At 53.1% G+C, this 23,090-nt stretch overlaps 1 long non-coding RNA gene and 1 pseudogene across 1 annotated transcript in view; one reads left to right on the plus strand and one right to left on the minus strand.

The window, feature by feature from the left end:
* Nucleotides 1-11,597, plus strand: part of LOC138850172 (uncharacterized) — a 39,170-nt gene extending 27,573 nt beyond the window's left edge. Inside the window, exon 3 of the long non-coding RNA XR_016236247.1 lies at nt 11,398-11,597. This is a non-coding gene — a long non-coding RNA (uncharacterized LOC138850172). The remainder of the gene's footprint in view (nt 1-11,397) is intronic.
* An 856-nt stretch (nt 11,598-12,453) lies between these two features.
* Nucleotides 12,454-13,291, minus strand: LOC100355024 (large ribosomal subunit protein eL36 pseudogene; annotated as a pseudogene).
* Nucleotides 13,292-23,090: the final 9,799 nt, after the last annotated feature.

Raw genomic sequence — 23,090 nt, forward strand, 5'->3', positions numbered from 1 at the left:
TCCTGGCTGGGGAGGAACTTTGGCCTGTGTGGTCTCCGATGGCCTTTACAGCTATTCTAGGAAAAACAGCATCTGTTTGTTCATTCAGTTAATATTTATTAAGCATCCCTCCCCTGCTGGGCACCACTGTCATAGGTGGTGGAGGTTCAGCAGTCAAAACAGGAGCTGTGCCTTCTTGGAGTTTCATTGTTAGGGGAGTGAGACCCACTAGGTGCATCCGTGCTTCCTCCATCTATGTAAATGGGTGTGTGTGTATGAAAGGTGTCGGGTCCCGCTCCGTGCTGGGCAGGACATGGTGAAGAGAGCAAGGGGAGAGGCGGTGTGCGGTGTGGGGAGGAGGACTGCCCTTCTGTCCCGTGGGGTGGTGCGGGAGGCCCGCGGGGCAGGCAGCAGGGGAGACTTTCTGGAAGAAGCCGGCCACAGGCATTGTGAACCGCACCGGGAGTGTGTTGCGAGCGTCCGTGTGTCGGGCACCGAGCACAGCTCCTTATGTGTGATCCCGTTATCTGGAGGATGAGGCTCAGAGAGGTGAAGTGATTTGCCCGAGGTGCACAGCTCGTCGGTGCAGGAGGTGATGTTCAAGTGCTGGCCTTGGTCACATTGCTGCTCCCCACTGGGGACTTTCCTATCCCACCTGAGCAGGAGCTGGTGTTGAGCTTGTGACCCGCTGCCTTTGATCTCTTGGGGATTAAGCGTCTGCATTGGTCGGAGTGACTTCTGGCGCCTGAGTTGCATGGCTAGCCAGAGCTTTTTTGAGTGGAGGAAGTCGCATGTCTGATGCTGGAGACCCCCAGGTTGGGTTTCCCGCAGCGAGGGGACAGACGCCTTCAGGAGAGTGGGCTAGCCAACCCTCCCCAACCTGTGCAGTTTCCCACCCTAGGCCCAGCACAGCATGTTGTGGTATCCGCGATAATTAAAACGCTTGAATTAGTGGCGGGGGACTCAGAGGGCGAACAGGAGGCAGAGGACAAAACGCCAGTCATCTCTTTTATTTGCAGGCAGGTATCCAAATTGCCACTCGCTTGCTTTCTCTTCCTGACACTGTCACCTACTCTGCTTAATTAGATCCTTCCTTCCCACTGCCGTTCAGCCCGCTGCTGCTCGGTGGTGTTTGGGGAGCCACACACTGAACGCGTTCCCACAGCCCGGGAAGATGTGAGTCAGACATGCAGCGGCAAAGGAGACGGAAGAGGGTACCCGTGCACTAGGCCAGCTGGCTGGCCTGCCCTCAGTGCCCCCACACAGTGCGAACCCAAGGGCAAGGGGAGGCGATGCTATGTGGTTTCCAGCCTTCCTCACCCAGTCGACCACTGAGTGCCCGCTCGGTGTGGGCCTGGGACCCGAGAGTGATTCCCCAGATGGCAGGCCACCCCCAAATCCGTCCCCAAACCCAGTACGGCAGTGTTATACCAGTGAGAGTCTGCGTCTTGATTCTGGGGAGGTGAGGGTCGGCGGGGACTGGAGTGAATAGAACGCTGTGCGTTTTCTGTCTAGTGGAAGGGCAGTTAAGATGCCCGTGTCCCATATCTGAGTTCTTGGATTCGATTCCCAGCTCCCACTGCGGACTCCAGCTTCCTGCTTCTGTGCACCCTGGAGGCAGCGGCGGTGGCACAAGCAGTTGGAATCCTGCTACCCGCTTGGAAGACTGAGGTTGAATTCCTGGCTCCTGGCTTTGCCTGGCCTAATCCTAGCCGTTGTGTGCATTTATGGAGTGAACCAGCCCATGGGAACTCTCCCTCTGTGTCTGTCCTTCCCTCTCTGTCTCTCTGCCTCTGAAATAAATAAAATAAAACAGCTGGTGAGAATTTTTGGCTGAACCTACTTGTTGTGGGCGTAATGTTTATCAGGTGCCTACTCTGTACCAGGAGTTCTTCTTCCACCCGAGGGGTTGAGCAGTAGCCAGACATCAGAGCAGTGGCCAGGGACCTGTGTGGTAGGAAATTCTGACTATGCACAAATTTCTGACAGTGCAGAAAAATGAAGCGGGAAGGACAATGAGGGAGCACTGAGGCTTTAATTTAAAACAAAAAAATATTCTTGTGAAAGGCAGAGTTAGAGAAAGAGATGGGGGATGGGGAGAAGCGATTGTCCATCCACTGATTCACTCTCCAAATGGCTGCAAAGGCTGGGGCTGGGCCAGTCCCAAGCCGGGAACTCCACAAGGTCTCCCACATGGATGGCAGGGGCCAAAGCACTTGGACCATTGTCAGCTATGTTCCCAGGCACATTAGCAAGGAGATGGATCAGAAACAGAGCATCCGGGACCCGAACCCACTTACACGTGATGCTGGCGTTTCAGGCGGCGGTTTAACCCTTGTCACAATGCCAGCTGGAGCTTAGAATTTTAAAGTGAATTAAGTAAAGACAGTGTCAGATGGTTGGGACTGACAGATCCTATTCTGACTCTGGGCTTTGGCACTGTTGAGCTGTGTCACCTTTTATTGTCTGTAATCCGAGCCTTACGTTTTTCATCTGTATAGTGGGGCTGATAACATGCACTCATAAAGGAATAAAATGAGGAAACCTTGGCCGGTGCCGCGGCTCACTAGGCTAATCCTCCGCCTTGCGGCGCTGGCACACCAGGTTCTAGTCCCAGTCGGGGCGCCGGATTCTGTCCCGGTTGCCCCTCTTCCAGGCCAGCTCTCTGCTGTGGCCAGGGAGTGCAGTGGAGGATGGCCCAAGCACTTGGGCCCTGCACCCCATGGGAGACCAGGAAAAGCACCTGGCTCCTGCCATCGGATCAGCGGGGTGCGCTGGCCGCGGTGGCCATTGGAGGGTGAACCAACGGCAAAGGAAGACCTTTCTCTCTGTCTCTCTCTCACTGTCCATTCTGCCTGTCCAAAAAAAAAAAAAAAAAATGAGGAAACCTTTATAATGTACATTGCTAACCGGGGCTCCGCGAATGTTAGCTGGTTTAAGTGCTTATAGGTGATGGGGCTAGGACCGATGGGATTTGGGAAGAGGGTTATTGTCCCTGTGGCCTTTCTTTTTTCCCAGTAATCCTCATTTGACCAGAGCACTCCGGGAAGGTGGCAGGAGTGCAGGTGCACTTTTGCAGGCAGAATTCAGACAGGAGAGGATTTAGATACTGGTCTGGAGACTCTTCTGTGTCACGCGTTCTGATTTTTTACATTCTCGTCGGCCTGCTTTGTGTTCACCCAGACAGGGCGCAAGGAGCGTGGCGGGGAGGCTGGGGCTGCCCGCTCGACAAACGGGAAAACAGGCACAGGATGTGAGCGCCCAGCCAAGGTCACCTCCAGTCTCCAGAGGAGATCTCCGTGGGCCTCGCGATGAGTCATGCCGGCCCGCTGCTCCGGGGTGAAATCTCAAAGGAAGACAGGCTAGGATTTATTGCAGGCAGCGCGGCAAGTTTCCTGTTCTTGAGAAATCTCAGTAACTCCTCCACCTGAAGGACCTCGCTCTTCCGAGGGCGGGCGAACTCCTGAATAGGCCCCCAACCCCCAGCACATGCAGGGCCTGGGCTGCGGTGAGGGAGGGGGCGGGGCGGAGAGCCTCTGGCGTGTACAGGGGAGAAGCTGCAGTGGGCGGGAGCTCAGGCTTGCAGCAGGCGAGCCTGGGGCTGGTGGCTCTGTGCCTTACTGGCTTGGGGGAGCCCCCATGGCCCTCTCGGAGCCTGGTTCCTCATTTGTCCAGTGGGATAAGAAAGTGTGCGATGGGCGGTGGGTGGAGTGACGGAGGAGGATGTGTGCTGCGCGTTTAGCACAGTGCGTGACACACAGCCCTTTATGGCACTGTGCAGTAGGGGAGACAAGAACTCCCGACTGCCCCGTCCCCGGTTACCCAGCCTGCTCCCCAACACTGGGCTGTTCTGATGAGATCAGACGAGATGTGATCTTGGCCGTGTCGGAGTTTATGCCGGGGCCAGCATCTTCCGGTCCTCTCTCTCCCCTGCTGGTATCATGGTTCAGTGGGCACGCTGGCCTCCCTCAGCTCCTCCGCTTCCCCCCACCCCCGCATCTTAACCTTTGCCTCCCTGGCCAAGACCCATTGTGCCTGCTGTCTCTGTTGACTCCATCTAATGAAAATAATTGAGCCTGTCTCCACCGATAACTGTCCAGGAACAAACGCGGCCCCGCCTGGTCGTCCACCTTGCACTGAGCGCTCAGTGCCTGCTGCAGCTTGGTTGTTGAGTGCAGGCAGTGAGCGCCCACAGGGCACCTGCACCGCCCAGGGAGTGAAGGAGCTTGCCAGGGTGGCCGGAAGCCTACTGGACAGCCTCGTGGCTGGCTCTAGGGTGGCTGAGAGTGGCTAAGGACCTGGTGACTGAGGCAATATATTAATTTTTTTTCTTTTGATTCTAAATCTGTCTGTCTTCCTGCAGCCTGACTTCCTGGCCGCTCCCTGCCCGGGTTGTGTGTGGAAGATTTCATTAAGGAAACAGATAACGAGCGAGGCTGAGCAGCTGCATGAAGCTGGGGTGGGGAAGCTGCAGAGGCTCTGTGATTTTTCTCAGTTCTCTGTAAATTGTCCAAGAGCAGACTTCGCTGGCAAGAACAGCACTGCCCGGCTGATCATGGCCGTGACTCATGGTGTGCTAGTGCCACGCCCCGGCTTAGGTGTCCGTATTTTGTTCAGGTCCTGCAGTGATCTTCCGATCTCTGAAGTGACCCTGCCTTGTGCCTGGGGGGCCTTTATCCCTGTAAATATGCACGCGGTGTGAACAGTCTCGCCTATGTGTTTTTCATCAATTCTTGCAATGACTAAGAAGGAAGGAATTGCTGTCTCTTCTCTGATGATGAAACCAAGGCTATGAGAGTTTACGTGCTCACAGCTGGCAGAGCTGGGATTCGAACCCAGCCCTGAGTCCATCCTAGGTCTGCCAGCTGTGCAGTTGATATGCTCTTGTGCCCGAGTTTTCACTCAACCTTGAATTACAGCTATCTCCCCCTGTTCCTCTATAGCCTTCCCAATTATTATTTTAAACGGGAGCACATAGGATTCTCGAAGCCATCATGTGTGTGATCATTCTCACTATACTGTTTTCAGGTTTTTTTTTTCTTTTTAAGCTTTACTTTTTTATCTGAAAGAGAGAGAGAGACAGAGACCGAGACAGAGACCCTCCATCCTTTGCTTCACTCCCCAGATGGCTGCAACAGACAGGGCTGGGCCAGGGTAAAGTCGGGAGCCAGGAACAGCCTGGCTCCCCTGCAGAGGTAACAGACTTTCAGCTGTGTGACTTGCTATTGGCTGTCTCCCAGGCACATTAGCAGGAAGCTGGGCTGGGAGCAGAGCAGGCAGGACTTGAATCAGGCATCCTTATACAGGTTGAAGCTGTTGCAAGTGGCCCCATATCCCGCAGTGTCACAGTGCCTGCCCCGTTTTTCCACTGCTATGGACCATGCTGTAGAAACCCTTGTGTTTAAAGTCTTCCTTCTTCTCCCTGCGCAGCCCCCAAGTTGGGTGATTTAACCCAAATTTCTGATTCCCTTCCAGGGAGACGCTGAGCCTGAGGAGAGAACCAGAGCTGCTCAGTGGTTCAGAGCCCGGCCTTGGCAGTCAGACGGCACGTAGTGTGGGCAGCAGTTCCCTGATGCCTCACAGTGTGTCCTTGAGCAAATTACTTCACTTCCTCTTAGCTCAGTTTCCTCTTCTGTAACTGGGGATAATAACGTCTGTCTCACAGGATGCGTTGTGAGGACCAACGAGGTGATTCACGTGCAGCTCTTGGGATCGCTATGTTAAGCACGTATTAGACGACAGAACTGCTGGACCCGACCCAGGGAGGTGTTTTATTCGACCTGCGTAGTGCTGCATTTTAAAAATTAAATTGCCAACATTTGGGACCATTGTTTAGGCACAGTGGATTAAGCTGCCATCTGCAAAGCCGGCATCCCCTATGAGCACTGGTTCAAGTCCCTGATGCTCCACTTAGGATCCAGCTCCCGGCTAAAGAGCCTGGGAAAGCGGCCAAAGATGGCTCAAGTGCTTGAGCCCCTGCAGCCCACAAGGGAGACCAGGATACAGTTCCTGATTCCTGGCTTCAGCCTGGCCCAACCCTGGCCAGTGGATAGAAGATCAATCCCCTCCCTCCCATTCTGCCTCTAAATATACATATCTGTAGGGCTGGAGTTGTGGTGTAATGGATTAAGCCACCACCTGCAATGCTGATATCCCCTATAGGTGCTGGTTCGAGTCCTAGCTGCTCCCCTTCCCATTCAGTTTCCACTCATGTGACTGAGGAAGGAGCAGAAGATAGTCCAAGTGCTTGGGCTCCTGCCACCCACGTGGGAGACCCAGGTGAAGCAGGACTGGCCCCAGTCCTGGCAGTCGTAACCATTTGGGGAGTGAACCAGCAGATGGAAGATCTCTCTGTGTCTCTCTCTTTCTGTCTGTAACTCTGCCTTTGAAGTAAAAAAAAAAAAAATAAGGCCGGCGCCGTGGCTCACTAGGCTAATCTTCCACCTTGCGGCGTCGGCACACCGGGTTCTAGTCCCTGTCAGGGCGCCGGATTCTGTCCCGGTTGCCCCTCTTCCAGGCCAGCTCTCTGCTGTGGCCCGGGAGCGCAGTGGAGGATGGCCCAAGTGCTTGGGCCCTGCACCCCATGGGAGACCAGGATAAGTACCTGGCTCCTGCCATCGGATCAGCGCGGTGCGCCAGCCGCAGCGCGCCAGCCGTGGCGGCCATTGGAGGGTGAACCAACGGCAAAGGAAGACCTTTCTCTCTGTCTCTCTCTCTCACTGTCCACTCTGCCTGTCAAAAAAAAATAATAAATTATTTACTTATTTTTAAAATACTTATTATTTGAAAATCAGACTTAGAAGGAGAGACAAAAAAAGGAGAGATTTTCCATCTGCTGGTTCACTCCTCAAATGGCCACAACGACTGGGGCAGGGCTAGGCCGAAGCTAGGAGCTTCTTCTAGGTCTCCCACATGGGTGGCAGGTGCCCAGGGACTTGGGCCATCTGCTGCTTTCTCAGGTGCATTAGCAAGGAGCTGGATTGGAACTGGAGCAGACAGGGCTCAAAACAGTGCCCATATGGGATTCTGGCACTGCAGGTGGCAGCTTAACCTGCTTGTGCCACAGTGCCAGCACCAATAAATCTTTCGTTTTTAAATGCACACCTCTGGACTCCCTTGAAACATGGGAATGCCAGGCAACCTTGATGCTCTGTCTCTACGAGGTTGCACAACCTGAAGCTGGGTGGCAGCTGCCCCCGTCTAGATGTGGTACAAGCCCCCCACTCTTCAGACTTTGGCTGAGTTACCCAAGAGCATTAATGGGGGCCCAGGAGAGAAGCGAGGCTTGGGGACCATTGTGGGAAGAGCTCGTTGGAGCCAGGCTCCATCCTGAGCCTGCAGGGAACTCTGGAGTTGGCCTGAAGCCAGCTCATTGGCTACAGCTGGCTGGGCCGGCAGTGGTGGTGAAGGGACGCCGCAGAGGAAGGCTGCAGGTGTTGGTTGTTGGAAGCAGAGGGCACTGAGGCCCAGAGGAGCTCAGGGCTGGCGGAGGGGTCTGCAGGAGGCACCTGTGGTGTCTGCTGTGTTCCTTCACTTGTCTCTGTATTAGGCGTGTAAGCTTGCCACCTCTGTGCTGTGTGCATCATCCCAGATGTGGGCGTTGCTGGCGGGGTCAGAGTGGCCACAGCTCTACTTGGGTGAGGGTGGCAGCTAAGGGACTCCCCTCTTGAGACAGACAAAATTGAGGTCCCCCATATAGTTGGTGGGGGCCCAGCACTGGAGCCCTCATCTGTTCCAGCTCTGTCACAGAATGCATCAGTAGGAAGCTGGACCAGAAGTGGAGGTGCTAAGACCCCAGTACAGGATGCAGTGTTCAGAGTGGTGGCTTAACCCGCTGCACCACAACGTCTGCCCCACCCCTGCCCCACCCCATTTGTTTTTTAAAGATTTATTTTACTTATTTGAAAGACAGAATTACAGCCAGATGTAGAGACAGAGAGAGCTGGCGCCACGGCTCAACAGGCTAATCCTCCGCCTAGCGGTGCCGGCACACCAGGTTCTAGTCCTGGTCGGGGCGCCGGATTCTGTCCCGGTTGCCCCTCTTCCAGGCCAGCTCTCTGCTGTGGCCAGGGAGTGCAGTGGAGGATGGCCCAAGCGCTTGGGCCCTGCACCCCATGGGAGACCAGGAGAAGCACCTGGCTCCTGCCTTCGGATCAGTGCGGTGCGCAGGCCACAGCTCACCGGCCGTGGCGGCCATTGGAGGGTGAACCAACGGCAAAGGAAGACCTTTCTCTCTGTCTCTCTCTCTCACTGTCCACTCTGCCTGTCAAAAAAAAAAAAAAAAAAAGCAGAGAGAGAGACAGAAAAGTCTTCCATCTGCTGGTTCGCTCCCCAGATGGCTGCAATGGCCGGAGCTGCGCCAATCCGAAGCCAGGAGCCAGGAGCTTCCTCCAAGTCTCCCACGTGGGTGCAGGGGCCCAAGGACTTGGGCCATCTTCCACTGCTTTCCCAGGCCATAGCAGATAACTGGGTCAGAAATGGAGCAGCTGGGACTAGAACTGGCGCCCATATGGGATGCTGGTGCTTCAGGCCAGGACTATAACCTGCTGCAGCACAGCGTTGCCCCCACCCCCACCCCATTTTTAAAGATTTCTTCATTTATCTGAAAGGCAGAGAGAGAGAGAGCTTCTATTCATGGATTCACTCCACAGATGGCTGCAATGACTGGGGTTGGATCAGCCTGAAGCCAAGATCCGGGAGCTTCTTCTGGGTCTCCTGCACGGGTGCCTGGGCCCAGGGACTTGGGCCATCTCCTGCTGCTTTCCCAGGCCATTAGCAGAGAAGGGGATCAGAGTGGAGCAGCTGGGAGTCTCACTGGCATCCATTTGGGATTCCAGTGTTGCAGATGGGGCTTTACCTGCCATGCCACAGCGCTGGCACCCATCTACCCCTTTTATACTAATTTATTTTATTTCTGAGAAAGGCAGAGAGACAGAGACAGACACAGATCTCCTATTGACTGGATCACTCCCCAAATATCTGCAACAGCCTGGGCTGTACCAGGCCAAACCCGGAACACCAAAATTTTGTCTGGGTATCCCATGTGGGTGGCAGGGACCCAGCTACTTGAGCCATTACCAGTAACTCCAAGAGTGCTCATTAGCAGGAAGCTGGAATCAGGAGCAGAGTTGGGAGAGACAACAGGCACTCTGATGTGGGATGCAAGCATCCTAAATGGAGTCTCCGCCGCTGTGCCGATCACCTGCCCCTGAGTAGGTTCTAAAACGTCTCTCAGGGCAGGAGTTTGCCACGATTGTTGAAGTCGCTGCTTGAGGCACCCACATGCCCCACTGCAGTGTCTGGTTTGAGTCCTGGCTGCTTGGGTTCCAGTCCTCTCCTTGCTAACAAGTGTCCTGGGAGGCAGCAGATGATGGCTCAGGTACTTGGGTCCCTGCCACTTACGCAGGCTCCTGGCTTTGGCCTGGCCCAGCCATGGCTACTGTGGGCATTTGGGGAGTGAACCAGTAGATGGGAGATTTCTGTCTCTGTGTCTGTCTCTCTCTGCTTTACGAATAAAAAAAAAATCTGAACAGGTTTCTTACGGGCAGCAGAACTCATGGGTAACCCTTTTCCTCGCTGGGGAGAGGTCCCTGCAGTGGCAGCCTTGGGTCACCGCCAGGACTCTACTGTGTGACACAGACCCCTGAAGGCTGCCGGGTTGAACCATGCTGCGTGGAAATATTTACTTTAGGCTGTGCAAGCCCCAAAGGGCCAGGAGGGGCTGTGCTGGGAGATGCTCTTCCAGAGAACAGTGAGCCCAAGGGCTGGATGATCCAGGCCCCGACACCTAGGGGCTTCATGCACCCTTCCTGCCGGCTGCTCGGCTCAGCTGGGAAGTGGGGATCCGGAGAATATGGGGCTCCTGGGGGGTGGTTGGGAATAAAGGTGACAACTGGCTGAGCCTCCTGTCGCACGTGGATGTGGAGACTTCAGAAGGTTCATGAGGAAATGGAATTAAAAGTATCAGTTTGTTTCTGTGCAAAAGATTTTTTTTTTAAAGATTTTATTTGATTTATTTGAGAGGCAGAGTTACAGACAGATTTAGAGACAGAGAGCAAGGACTTCCATCCACTGGTTCACTCCTCAGATGGCTGCCATGGCTGGAGCTGGGCTGATCAGGAGTCAAGAGCTTCTTCTGGGCCTCCCACATGGTGCAGGGGCCCAAGCACTTGGGCCATCCTCCACTGCTTTCCCAGGCCATAAGCAGAGAGCTGGACTGGAAGAGGAGCAGCCAGGACACGAACCAGTGCCTGTGTGGGATGCTGGCACCAAAGGTAGAGGCTTAGCCTACTATGCCACAGCACTGGCCCCACCAAAGATTTTTTTAAAAAAACAGATTTGAGGGGCTGGCTCTGTGGAATAGCAGGTAAAGCCGCCGCCTGCAGTGCTAGCATCCCGTATGGATGCTGAACGCCGGTTCGAGTCCTGGCTGCCTTACTTCCGATCCAGTTCTCTGCTGTGGCCTGGGAGAGCAGTGGAAGATGGCCCAAGTCTTTGGACCCCTGCATCTGCGTGGGAGACCCGGAAGAAGCTTCTGGCTCCTGGCTTTGGACTAGCACAGCTTTGGCCGTTGCGGCCAGTTGGGGAGTGAACCAGTGGATGGAAGACCTCTCTCTTTTTCTGTCTCTCTCTGCCTCTCTGTGAAACTCTGACTTTCAAATAAATAAATCAATCTTTAAAAAAAAAAAAAAAAAGATTTGAAAGAGTTAGAGAGAGAGAGGGAGAGAAAGAGAAAGAGATCTTCCATCTACTGGTTCACTCCCTAGATAGCCACAACTGCCAGGGCTGGGCCAGGCTGAAGCCAGGAGCGAGGAGCTACTTCCAGGTCTCCCACGTAGATAACAGGCCCAAGCCCTTGGACCATCTTCCACTGCTTTTCCCAGGTGCTTTAACAGGCAGCTTGATCAGAAGTGGAGCAGCCAGGGCATGAATTGGTGCCCACATGAGAAGCTGGCATCACAGGCGGTGACTATCTGCTGTGCCACAACACTGGCCCCTGTGCAGAGGATTTTTATAATACAAATAATTTTTTTTTTTTGTAAAACATGTAGGAGCAGGAATTTGATACTAAGTTTAAATCACCACTTAGGATGCTGGCATCCTAAGTGCCTTGTTGGAGGTGCAGCTCTGCTCCTGCTCCAGCTTCCTGTGATTGTGCACTGGGAGTCAGCAGTGATGGCTCGTGCGCTTGGTCCCTGTCACCTGTGTGCAAGGCCCGGATTCAGTTCTGAGTGCTTGGCGTTGGTTTGGTCCAGCCCTGGCTGCTGTGAGCTTTTGGGTACTGAACAAGTAGATGGAGGATCACTATCTTTTAAATAAAAAAAGGGGGGAGCAAGGAAAATACAGATTATAAAGAACAATTCATGGTTTCAGAGTTATTTTTTGTGCTGAATAGTCTCATGCCACTCTGTCTCCCAGGAGCTCTGAGACGCGCCCTTGGCTGGCAGAGATGCTCTGCACCGGTTTCTCACCTCCCTCATCCTCCCGGCCTTCCTCCCAGCTCGTTTCCAGTTGGCCAGCCATGTCTGCGATACCAGCATCTCCGTGGCCCACCTTGGGGCTTCCTTCCAACCCTCCTGCTCCCCAGGAAGTTCCCTGGCTCTGTGTGTACATGAAGGGTGAGTGAGCGCTGGGACTCCAGGTATCGGGAGGGGTGGTGTAGTGAGGCCCCTCTGTGTCTGGGCTTTAGGTCACTGGCCTGGGTGTGAGTCCTGGCCTCTGCTACACTGGCTGTGTGACCCGGGGTGTTGTTTAACCTCTCTGTGCCTCTGTTTCCATATTTGCAAAATGAGGGTAAGAGGCGTGTCAAACACACCTGTGCACAACAGCCCTGGCGCGGCTGAGTGCAGTGTGCTGTCATATGCAACAAACACAGAATCCAAGACGGGACTTTTGATCTCAAGTCCTACTTCTTCACTTTTTATAGTTAATCAGCAATAGCAATAAGTGATAGCAATAGCTGACCTGTACAGAGCACTTATCTTGTGCCAGGCCCTGTGCCAGTACCTTTCATATATGAATGTGTTTAACATTTTGAAATGGGCAGGGGGCACTGTATTGGAGTCCCGGCTGCTCAGCTCCTCATCCAGCTCCCTGCCAGTGTGCCTGGGAAGGCGATGGAAGATGGCCCAAGTACTCGGACCCCTGCTACCCATCTGGGATATCAGGGTAGAGTTCCTGGCTCCTGGTTGTGGACTGGCCCAGCCCTGGCTTCTGAGGGAGTGAATAAGCAAGTGGAAGGTCTCTCTCTCTCTCTCTGACTTTCCCTCCCACTCTGCCTTTCAAATAAGCAATTAAATATATATATATGTATGTATATATATAGATATATAGATACATCTAAAGCTTCAAGAGAAGCTTGTCTCCCTCCCATCTCTGGCTCTCCTTGGAGGCGGCCCCCAGTACTGAGAGTTTGGATGTCCATCATTTCAGATCTTCCCTATGCACTTTGAGTATGTTTTTACCTTGTCAGCTTCAAATCTAAGGAACCCTGGGCTCCAAGAGGCCACTCAGGGAATTATTATTATTATTATTAAAGATTTATTTATTTATCATTTGAGAGGCAGAGTTACAGAGAGGCAGAGGAAGAGCGAGAGCAAGAGAGAGAGAGAGATCTTCCATCTGCTGGTTTGCTCCCCAGATGGCTTCACTGGCTAGCACTGAGCCAGGCAGAAGCCAGGAACCAGGCAGGTGCAGGGGCCCAAGGACTTGGGCCATCCTCCAGTGCTTTCCCAAGCCATAGCAGAGAGCTGGATTGGAAGTGGAGCACCCATATAGGATGCTGGCACTGCAGGCGGTGGCTTTACCCACCATGCCACAGCACTGGCCCCAACATTTGGGGAATCATAATAATAGCTCCTTTTTTTTTAGTGTGTGTGAGCTATTTGATTATGATTCAAAACCATTTCTAGTATCGGTACCTGATTGATTCTATGTGCCCCCCGCCCCATGAAGAGAAAGTGGGGGCTTCGGGAGGTCCTGCAGGGGGCCTCAGTCTTAGCAGCCGCTTTCCTCCTGGCTGCCAGGATGCTGCTCAGCTCCTCGTGCTTCCTCTTGGCGTGGCCGTGTGTCCTCACCCTCTTCTTGATGAACGTGAGGGTCCGTTTGTCCTTGGAGACCTTGAGCACCTCCATGGTGCCGGCGCTCGTAGGGGTGAAGCTGCACACCTCCCAGATCCTGTCCCGCAGTCCCCCACAAACTCGGTGTGTTTGGTGAGGCGCCCGCAGCGGCGGCTGTGCCTGGGCTTACTCACGTTCTTGGTCACTTTGTGGCCTTTGTTGAAGCCCACGGCCATGGGGTAGCACAGAGCCATGGCTGCAGCTTTCCAATGGCTGCCGGGGCAGAACCATAGTTCCTATGCTTGGCCTGGGGCACTGCTGCAGGTGCTGGGCAACTTTGAATCTTTGCCACAACCTTGAAAATGAGGTTCATTATGTAAAATAAATGCTCCACGCCTCGGGTGACATCAATGGGCTGACTGAGGAGTAGCTGAGATGATCCATAGAGAGGGACGTCTGAGACCTTGGCTCTCCATACCCGCTAACAGGATGATGGCTGCAGGGCAAGAGCGAGGGTTTATGGGGTCCTAAAGCTTATACAATTTGAGGGCCATCTTTTTAAGAATTAATTTATTAATTTTTAATGGGAGAGAGAGAGAGCAAGCTCCCATCCTCTGGTTCACTGCTGAAAATCCTGCAATGGCCAGGGCTGGGCCAGGCCAAAACCAAGAGCCAGGAACTTGCTCCAGTTCTCCCATGTGGGTGGCAGGACCTGAGTACTCAAACCATCACTTCTGCCTCCTAGGGTCTTCGTTAGCAGGAACTTGTAATCTGGAGCCAGAGCCAGACATTGAATCCAGGCTCTCTGAGGCTGAACACCTGCTCCGAGGGCTGTCTTTAAGATCAGTAATACATGGGGCCAGCGCTGTAGTGTAGTGGGTTAAGCCACCTGTAGCAACAGCATTCCATATGGGCACCGGTATGAGACCTGGCTGCCCCACTTTCAATCCAGCTCTCTGCTAATGCACCTGGAAAAGCAGAGGCTGGCACCGTGGCTCAATAGTCTAATCCTCCACCTTGCGGTGCTGGCACACCGGGTTCTAGTCCCGGTCAGGGTGCAGGATTCTGTCCCGGTTACCCCTCTTCCAGGCCAGCTCTCTGCTATGGCCCGGGAGTGCAGTGGAGGATGGCCCAAGTCCTTGGGCCCTGCACCCACATGGGGGACCAGGAGAAGCACCTGGCTCTTGGCTTCGGATCAGCGCAATGCGCCGGCCGCAGCGCACTGGCCACGGCGGCCACTGGAGGGTGAACCAACGGCAAACCAACAGCAAAAGGAAGACCTTTCTCTCTGTCTCTCTCTCTCACTGTTCACTCTGCCTGTTAAAAATTAAAAAAAAAAAAAAAAAAAAGAAAGAAAAAAAAAAAGAAAAAAAAAAAAGAAAAGCAGAGGAAGATGGCCCAAGTGCTTAGGCTCCTGCACCCATGTGGGAGACCTGCAAGAAGTTTCTGGCTCCTGGCTTTGGCCTGGCTCAGCTCTGGCCATTGCAGCCATTTGGGGTATGACCCAGCAGATGAAAGATTCTCTCTCTCTCTCTTAACTCTGCCTTTCAAATAAATAAAAATTAAATCTAAAAAAAAGATAAGTAATACAAGATCATGCATCCAATATTAGCAATGTAAGAGAATATTTAATTAGAATGGGGAAATAATAATTTGCACATTTTAAAAGTTAACACCGTCTACTACAAACTCTAGAAGAATAACTGAACATTTTGTTTTTTATGAATTCACTGCCTGACCTATTTCTGTCATACTTTCTATTCCTCCATTGTCTGGCTCTGTATTCTTTGATCACTTCTTCATATCATACTGATTTTCTGTTTTTTTTTTTTTTTTTTTTTGACAGGCAGAGTGGACAGTGAGAGAGACAGATAGAAAGGTCTTCCTTTGCCGTTGGATCACCCTCCAATGGCCGCCGCTGCAGCCGGCGCACCGCGCTGATCCGATGGCAGGAGCCAGGATCCAGGTGCTTTTCCTGGTCTCCCATGGGGTGCAGGGCCCAAGCACCTGGGCCATCCTCCACTGCACTCCCTGGCCATAGCAGAGGGCTGGCCTGGAAGAGGGGCAACCGGGACAGAATCCGGCGCCCCAACCGGGACTAGAACCCCGTGTGCCGGCGCCGCAAGGTGGAGGATTAGCCTATTGAGCCACGGCGCCGGCTTTATATCATACTGATTTTCTAAAGATCATTGGGCCTTTTCTCTAGCATGGGTGGTCAAGATTTCTGTGTTATTATTACATAGCCTAGAGTGAAAGAATGAGTTGACCCACACAGACACCAGGGTTGTGTATAGAGTTACTCTCCATCGACGTCCACAGAGGCGTTCCTACCAAACCTAAACAGAGAACCTGGTGCAGGACCCCTGTGTGCTTCTGACGGAAGAGAGCTGGCTTCCAGGCCAGGGAGCTGCCCCCTCGCCTTCAAGCCCTGTGGCCCTCACTTCCGTCAGCGTTTCTCACAGGCTGATGCCTGACCCTCCGTTTCAAACCTTGTGCCTTCTTCCCCTGTGCATGCATCAGCACCGGCCGCTGCAGGACGTGCTCATGGGCTGTGCACCTGTCAGGAGTTGGGCGAGGGGCACTTAATCGTGGGTGTCCACTCTGGGAGGGTTCGCTGCACCTTAGCTTTTGTGGAGGTGACTGTGAACCACGTGACTATAACATGCTAGACTTAAACTCCAGGTCGCACCAACTCCTGCCGCGGCCAGGGCCTGTCTGCTCTCTCACTGCAGGCGAGGAGCACTGCCAGGCAGAAGGGGTGGAGAGAGACTTTGAGGAGTGCGCAGGTGGCCTGGAGTCCCACATCCAGGTCCTTGGGTTTGATTCCCGGCTCTGGCTCCTGGCTCCCATTTCCTGTTACTGCAGACCCTGGGAGGCAGCGGTGATGGCTCAAGGAGTTGGGTTCCTGGGAGACCTGAATTACATTCTTGGCTCCTGGCTTTGGCCCCAGCCCAATCTTGGCTCTTGTGGGCATTTGGGGAGTGAGCCAGTGGATGGCATGGGAGTTCTCTACATCTCAAAAAACAAATGTGACCTTGGTCAGTGTTAGAGAAACCTAAGACCATGTGAGCATGGTTCTTTTTTTTTTTTTTTTTTTTTTTTTTTTTGACAGGCAGAGTGGACAGTGAGAGAGAGAGACAGAGAGAGAAAGCTCTTCCTTTGCCGTTGGTTCACCCTCCAATGGCCGCCGCTGCAGCCGGCTCACCGCGCTGATCCTGGCAGGAGCCAGGATCCAGGTGCTTTTCCTGGTCTCCCATGGGGTGCAGGGCCCAAGCACCTGGGCCATCCTCCACTGCACTCCCTGGCCATAGCAGAGAGCTGGCCTGGAAGAGGGGCAACCGGGACAGAATCCGGCGCCCCAACCGGGACTAGAACCCGGTGTGCCGGCGCCGCAAGGTGGAGGATTAGCCTAGTGAGCCACGGCGCCGGCTGTGAGCATGGTTCTTTCCAGGACTCTCCCAGGGCCTTGGAGGAGCTGATACCAGCAAGGACCCCCCCGGGGCATCAGCTCTCGCCCTCCTCATGGTGACCAGGGTTAGCTGTCACCACGGTGTACACTGAAGAGCGGTGTCGTTTGAGGGAGAGCCGGGCCATGGGGTCCACTTAGGGGCTGCATGGCTTTGGCACGTTAACCCCCTCAAGAAACCATGGTTCCTTGGTAGAAAGCATGATCCAAAATATTATGTCGCTCCTTGTGTTGTTGGGGTGCAGAGCACACAGTCCACATCCAAACATGACATGCAGGGTGTCAGGCAGCCAGCCCCAGAGCAAAGGAACCTCGGGCGCAGTGAGCTTGAAGCTGGGTGTGTCCGGCTTCTCACTCTGTTTCCTGTACACCGCACGCTGCCTCCTCCGGCTCCCTGTCCCCCGACTCTCCCACGTGAGCTGAACTAGCAGGGGATGCTTCAGCCACTCTGACTTCCCGAGATCACTGCCAGAGTGACTCCCTCTGCCGTGCGCTGGAGCCGGAGTCCCTGGGTCTCATCCCTGGTATTGAGCTGCGCAACCCATTCTTCCAGACCCTCCTCAGCCTGGCTCCCTGGGGACGGTGGGACGGACAGAGGTGAATGGTTTTGAGCCTGAACACAGTGAAGCCTGAACACAAGCTGGGGAGAAGAATGCGTGTTGTGACCTTGCTTTGTGAGAACTCTGAGAGGCTGCTTGGGAGCCAGGGACGCCCCCCACCCCCCCAAAGCTCCCCTCAGTCCTGAGGGGTCCGGGACCAACCAAGCAGTCACCCTGTGTCTCAGAACTGTGGAGGGGGGGCCGACCTCAGCCAGCGGTCATCTTGTGAGGACACGGCTGGAGCCACAGCGCAGGGGACCAGCCTGGACACCCTGTTTGCCCTGCACCTTCTCTACCTGGTGCAGGTTTGCAGCCGAGCCCTGCATGGGCTTCTGCCTCTGTATGGCTTAGAAGCTGCCGTGCTGGGCTGGTCTGGACCCGGGCTGCTTCCCTGTGTAGGGCGGCTTCTGGAAGGGTGAGGGGCTCACCGCCTGCACCCCACATCCTTTAACAAGCAGGATCTGCTTCAGCCTGGCTGGCACTGGAGCCCAGAGATAATATTTATATACCAGTGCTGGCTCTGAGCTCCCCCCTGAAAACACCAGCTGCTATTGAAAGTCTCGCTGCAAGTGAGAGGAAGCAGAGCGCTGGGCCTCACGCACGCCTCCTCGGGCTTCTCGGAGGGTGTTAGGAAACAGCAAGTGTGTTTGATTTCTGTGTTTCCAAGTCATCCCAGGCCCGTGTCCAGGAGAATAAAGACCTGTCAGAGAGCCCAATGTCTGATTCTATGTAGAAAACACAAAGAGATTAGGTGTCCCTGGGACTTTAACAAATGTATTAGAGGGGAAATAGCAGGAGAGAGAGAGAGAGAGATCTTTTGTCTGCTGGTTCACTCCCCGAATGGCTGCAATGCCTGGGGCTGGGCCAGGCTGGGGCCAGGTGTCAGGAGGGCCATCCTGCGCCACGACACCAGCCACTGGCAGTGGTTTTGATTGAGGCTTCATTTGGGAAAGGCGAGTGTGGAAATGTGGATGCCAGGGATCCAGGCTGCCTGTGGTGTGCAGGGGCCTGGAGACAGGTGTGTGGACACTGTTGGTGGGAATTTGGCAACAGCTTTCATAAAAAATGAGCATGACTGGGGCTGGCGCTGTCTTTCAAATATATAAAATAAATATTTAAAAAAAGGATTTATTTATCTATTTGATAGGCACAATTATGGAGAGGCAGAGGCAGAGAGACAGAGGGGTCTTTCATCCCTGGTTCAATCCCCAGATGGCCACAATGGCTGGAGCTGTACAGATCTGAAGCCAGGACCCAGGAGCTTCTTCCAGGTCTCCCACGTGGGTGCAGGGACCCAAGGACTTTAGGCCATCTTCCACTGCTTTCCCAGGGCATAGCATGGAGCTGGATCAGAAGTGGAGCAGCCAGTACTCAAACCAGTGCCCATATGAGATGCCGGCACTGCAGGCCAGGGCTTTAATCAGCTGCACCATAGCGCCAGCCCCGATAAATAAACCTTTCAATAAAATGAGCATGATATTTGATGCAGCAACTCTGTGCCTTGGGAACTATCCTACAGTGATAGCTGCACATATATACAAAGATCTATGTGTAAAAAAGCTCACTGCAGGGGCCAGCCTTGTGGCCAGCAGTCCACATTGGAGGGCTGGTTCAAGTACTGGCTGCTTTATTTCCAATCTAGCTCCCTGCTAATGTGTCCGGGAAAGCAGCTGATGATGGCTCAAGTACTTGAGTCCACATGGGAGGCCAGTAGGGAGTTCCTGGCTCCTGGCTTCAGCCTGACCCAGCCTTGGCTTTTGCAGCCATTTGGGGAGTGAACCAGCCTGATGGAAGATCTCTCTGTCTCTCCCTCCCTCTTTCTTTTATTCTGCCTCTTGAATAAATAAATCTTTTTTTTTTTTTTAAATGCTCATTGCAGCCAAATGTAGGAAATCGCCTACATGTCCATCAGGAGGACTCTGGCTCATCCAGGTGATGGACTAGGATGTGGCTGTTACAGAAAAGAGCAAGGGAGGTCCTCACAGTGGCCAGCTTACAAATACAGATACAGCATTTACTATTACACACTCGCCGCGCAGTCTGTGTGTTCTACAATATTTGTACATTTACAGCAGTAAGTCACTTTATCCACAGTCCTTTGATTACGATTACAGGAGACTTTTTCAGTGAGGAGAGACATAGTAAGTAGCTTCCCTGATGTCTGTCACAGGAGTGGTGAGTGGGGGACCCTGGTCCCCAGGGTCACTAACTACCTGTACATGGACAGGTCTGGCAAGGTGCCGTTGACTTACTGAAAGTGAAAATTTCCGGTAGCAGAGTGGTAAAGTGTGACTTTATTTTTGTGAAAAACAATTGTGTATGTACATATGCATATGAATATATCATATATATTTGTAAAAGTAAAAGTTTGGGAGAATACATGTCCAGTTAGCCGGAGAGCAAGGTGAGATGGCTTAGGTAAAGACAATTAAAAAAATGTAAACCAGATACAGGTTTCTGTTTTCTGAACAGTTGATTTTAGAGAAGACAGAGATCTTCCATGGGCTGGTTCACTCCCCAAGTGGCTACATCAGCCAGGGCTGAGCCAGGAGGTTCTTCCAGGTTTCCCACGTGGGTGCAGGGCCCCCAAGCACTTGGGCCTTCTTCCGATGCTTCTCCCAAGTGCATCAGCAGGGATTTGGATCAAAGGGAGATCCACCGGGACTTGAACCAGTGCCATATGGGATGCCCGTGTCACAGGTGGCTTTACCCGCTACGCCACAACCCCGCCCCTCGTTTTCACTTTCACATAGTCCTTTAGAGGATACTTTCTAGACCCACGATATCAGAGCGACACTCTTGATTCACTCAAGAAGAGGATGCAGTGCCAAGCCTAACAGGGAGGCCCTGCGACATGCGCTGTGGGAGTGGCGGAGGAGCTGCCTCTCTGGTTGGCTGAAGGGCGTCCTGCAGTAACAGCTCTCATTCTCTTCTGAAGTCTTGCCTCCTGCTGCAAGCCTTGGTTGGCCCAAACCCTGGAAGAATGATAGGCGTTTTCTTGACACACAACCCCTCCACATTCCATCTTCACTCCGCTCCCACCCGCTGCCTGTAGCTGTTCACTTAATGCATTTTATTGCACTGCCTGTAAACACTGCAGGTGCTTCACCTGGGTCTTTGTTTAAATCACTGTCCCTTCAGGTCATCCAGTAAAAATAGACTCTCGATGCATTCCATTCGTAGGCACTTAGAACTCTCCACTCTTCCTTCCATTCAGTATTTCAGTTAGCTGGGGGTGGGGTCTTGACACCGTAATGCACTTTGTGCAACGTCTCCTTCAGAGTTAAAACACACAAGGGCTTAGGGAGAGGGAAATCAAGGCCAGCAGGAATTGAAATCCCCATCTTTAAGCCTGTGTGTAAATGCTGATGTGTGACACGGGACCCATCCAGGGAACACAGAGAAGCAGAAAGAGTGTCTGCTGACTGTGTCATGTCAGTGCACCCAGTGTGTGCGTGTGTGCTGTGTCACATCAGTGCACCCATTGTGTGCTGTGTGCTGTGTCATGTCAGTGCACCCGGTGTGTGCGTGTGTGCTGTGTCACGTCAGTGCACCCAGTGTGTGCTGTGTGCTGTGTCATGTCAGTGCACCCAGTGTGGGTGTGTGTGCTGTGTCATGTCAGTGCACCCAGTGTGGGTGTGTGTGTCCTTGGTTTTAGTCCTGCATGTTTTGGGAGTGATTTTTTTTATCTCCCATGCTCTCTTTATGGAGACTGCAACCCAGGTCTGTCTGTGTGCAAAGTCCATTTTTTAAGTACTTAATTACTTAAAAAAAGATTAATCAAATAAAGAAATGTCATCTCCCTAACATGCTGTTAGCAACTTAGGTTTATTTCTTTTGTATTGTGTCTAATAAAATTTTAAAAAAAGAACAATTTGGTGATCTGTGGGTAAGTAATACGTTTATCTCCTGCTTTGCTTTTTTGCTAAGAGAGTGTGATCTTCCATAAGCTTGTTCACTCCCTAAATGCCTGAAACAGCCAAGAGTGGGCCAAGTCTAATCCAGGAACCTGGAACTCCCTCCCTGCTGCGCGGCAAGCATCCAAGTGCTTGAGCTGCCTCCTGGACTGTGCATTGGGAAGCTGAATTTGAAGTGGAATCGGGGAGATTTGAGCCAGGCAGTCTGACAGAGGATGTGGGCATCCCAAGGGGTGTCTTAACTGCTGTGCCAAATGCCTGCCCTGCCCATGAATACGGTGGCTAAGGCTCCACAGCTCCACAGCACACCTGGAGAAATGCTCATTCAAAACACGGACCCTGGGTAGGTGTTTGGCCTGGCAGGTACAGTGCCCACGTTCCAGCCTGGAATGCCTGGGTCTGAATCCCAGCACTCTGCCAGGGAGGCAGCAGGTGGCTCCAGTACTCGGGTCCCTGCCATTCATGTGGGAGACCTGGATTGAGTTCCTGGCTCCCAGCTGTAGCCTGGCCTAGCTCTGGCCTTTGCGGGCATTTGGGGAGTGAACCAGCGGTGGAAGCTCTGTCTGTTTTCTCTCTGCCTCTTGAATAAATAAAAGACTTTTTGAAAAGTCTTTTTATTTTATTTTAATTTTTATTTATTTGAAAGGTAGAGTTACAGACAGAGGTGTAGAGAGAGAGAGAGAGAGAAAGAGAGAGGTCTTCCTTCTGCTGGTTCACTCCCCAGATGGCTGAATGACCAGGGCTAGGCCAGGCCAAAGTCAGGAGCCAGGAGCTTCTTCTGGGTCTCTCACGCGGGTGCGGGGCCCAAGCACTTGGGCCATCCTCTGCTGCTTTCCCAGGCCATGTCAGAGAGTGGAGCAGCCGGGACTCGAACCGGCTCCCATATGGGATGCCGACATTGCAGGCAGCAGCTGTACCTACTATGTCACAGTGCTGGCCCAATAAAAGACTTTTTTTTTTTTTTTTTTTGACAGGCAGAGTGGACAGTGAGAGAGAGAGACAGAGAGAAAGGTCTTCCTTTGCTGTTGGTTCACTCTCCAATGGCTGCCGCATGCTGATCCGATGGCAGGAGTCAGATGCTTCTCCTGGTCTCCCATGGGGTGCAGGGCCCAAGCACCTGGGCCATCCTCCACTGCACTCCTGGGCCACAGCAGAGAGCTTGCCTGGAAGAGGGGCAACTGGGACAGAATCCGGCACCCCGACTGGGACTAGAACCCGGTGTGCCGGCGCCGCAAGGCGGAGGATTAGCCTAGTGAGCCGCGGCGCCGGCCCCAATAAAAGACTTTTTAAAACCCATGTAGACTCCTTAGCCTGGCAAGATGTATTGAATCAGAATGTTTGAGGGGAGCCTGAAAAATGTGCATTTACACAGCTGCACCCCTTCCCCTGCGATTCTGAGACCCGGGTCTAACGGGTTCCTGTTTTCAGATCTTAGCACAGTTGCGGCTTCTTCCTCAAAAGCCCTCTAGTGTGCGAGGCTCGGGAGAGCGCATGAAATGTAGTCTCTGCTGCAGCTCTTCCCATGGGCTCCCCTGCTACCCCTGCAGCCCAGTCGCCTGTGTGTGGTGTTCCCAGAAGTCTGCTCTCTGCCTCAGAAGAGAAAAGCCCACCCCCCATGCGAGGTTCGGGGTGTCCCTGTGCACTATGGGTCCTCACCCTCGCCCCTCCTGCCCTGATGTTCTCAAGGGTGGGGTGGGGGGAGGAGTTGGTGCAGGCCCCCGCAATGTGCACCTGACCGTGTCTCCCAATCACCTCACTTAGTGACTTAATGGCTGAGAAAAAGGGGAGATGGAACGTGTGGTCAGAAGAAGGGCAGAGAGGCAGACCACGGCCAGCTTTGAATTCAAGGTGAAAGCAGGGTTTCTGATCTGGTTTCTATCATTTTGTCCTAAGTGTACTGTTTTCTATACTAAAATGATCATGTGAGACACCAAGTGTTATCAGCCTGTGTCACCTTTGAAGTGTGGGAAAAAGGGTCAAAATTATAGAACATGGCTTAGAAAAAAAACAATGTGGGAAACAAAAAATACAAACTAGAGGGTGGGGCGGGTGTTGTGGCATGGAGGGTTCA

This window comes from Oryctolagus cuniculus, chromosome 6, assembly GCF_051225735.1.
Source record: "Oryctolagus cuniculus isolate XC-2025 breed Fujian yellow rabbit chromosome 6, ASM5122573v1, whole genome shotgun sequence".
Taxonomy (NCBI): Eukaryota; Metazoa; Chordata; class Mammalia; order Lagomorpha; family Leporidae; genus Oryctolagus; species Oryctolagus cuniculus.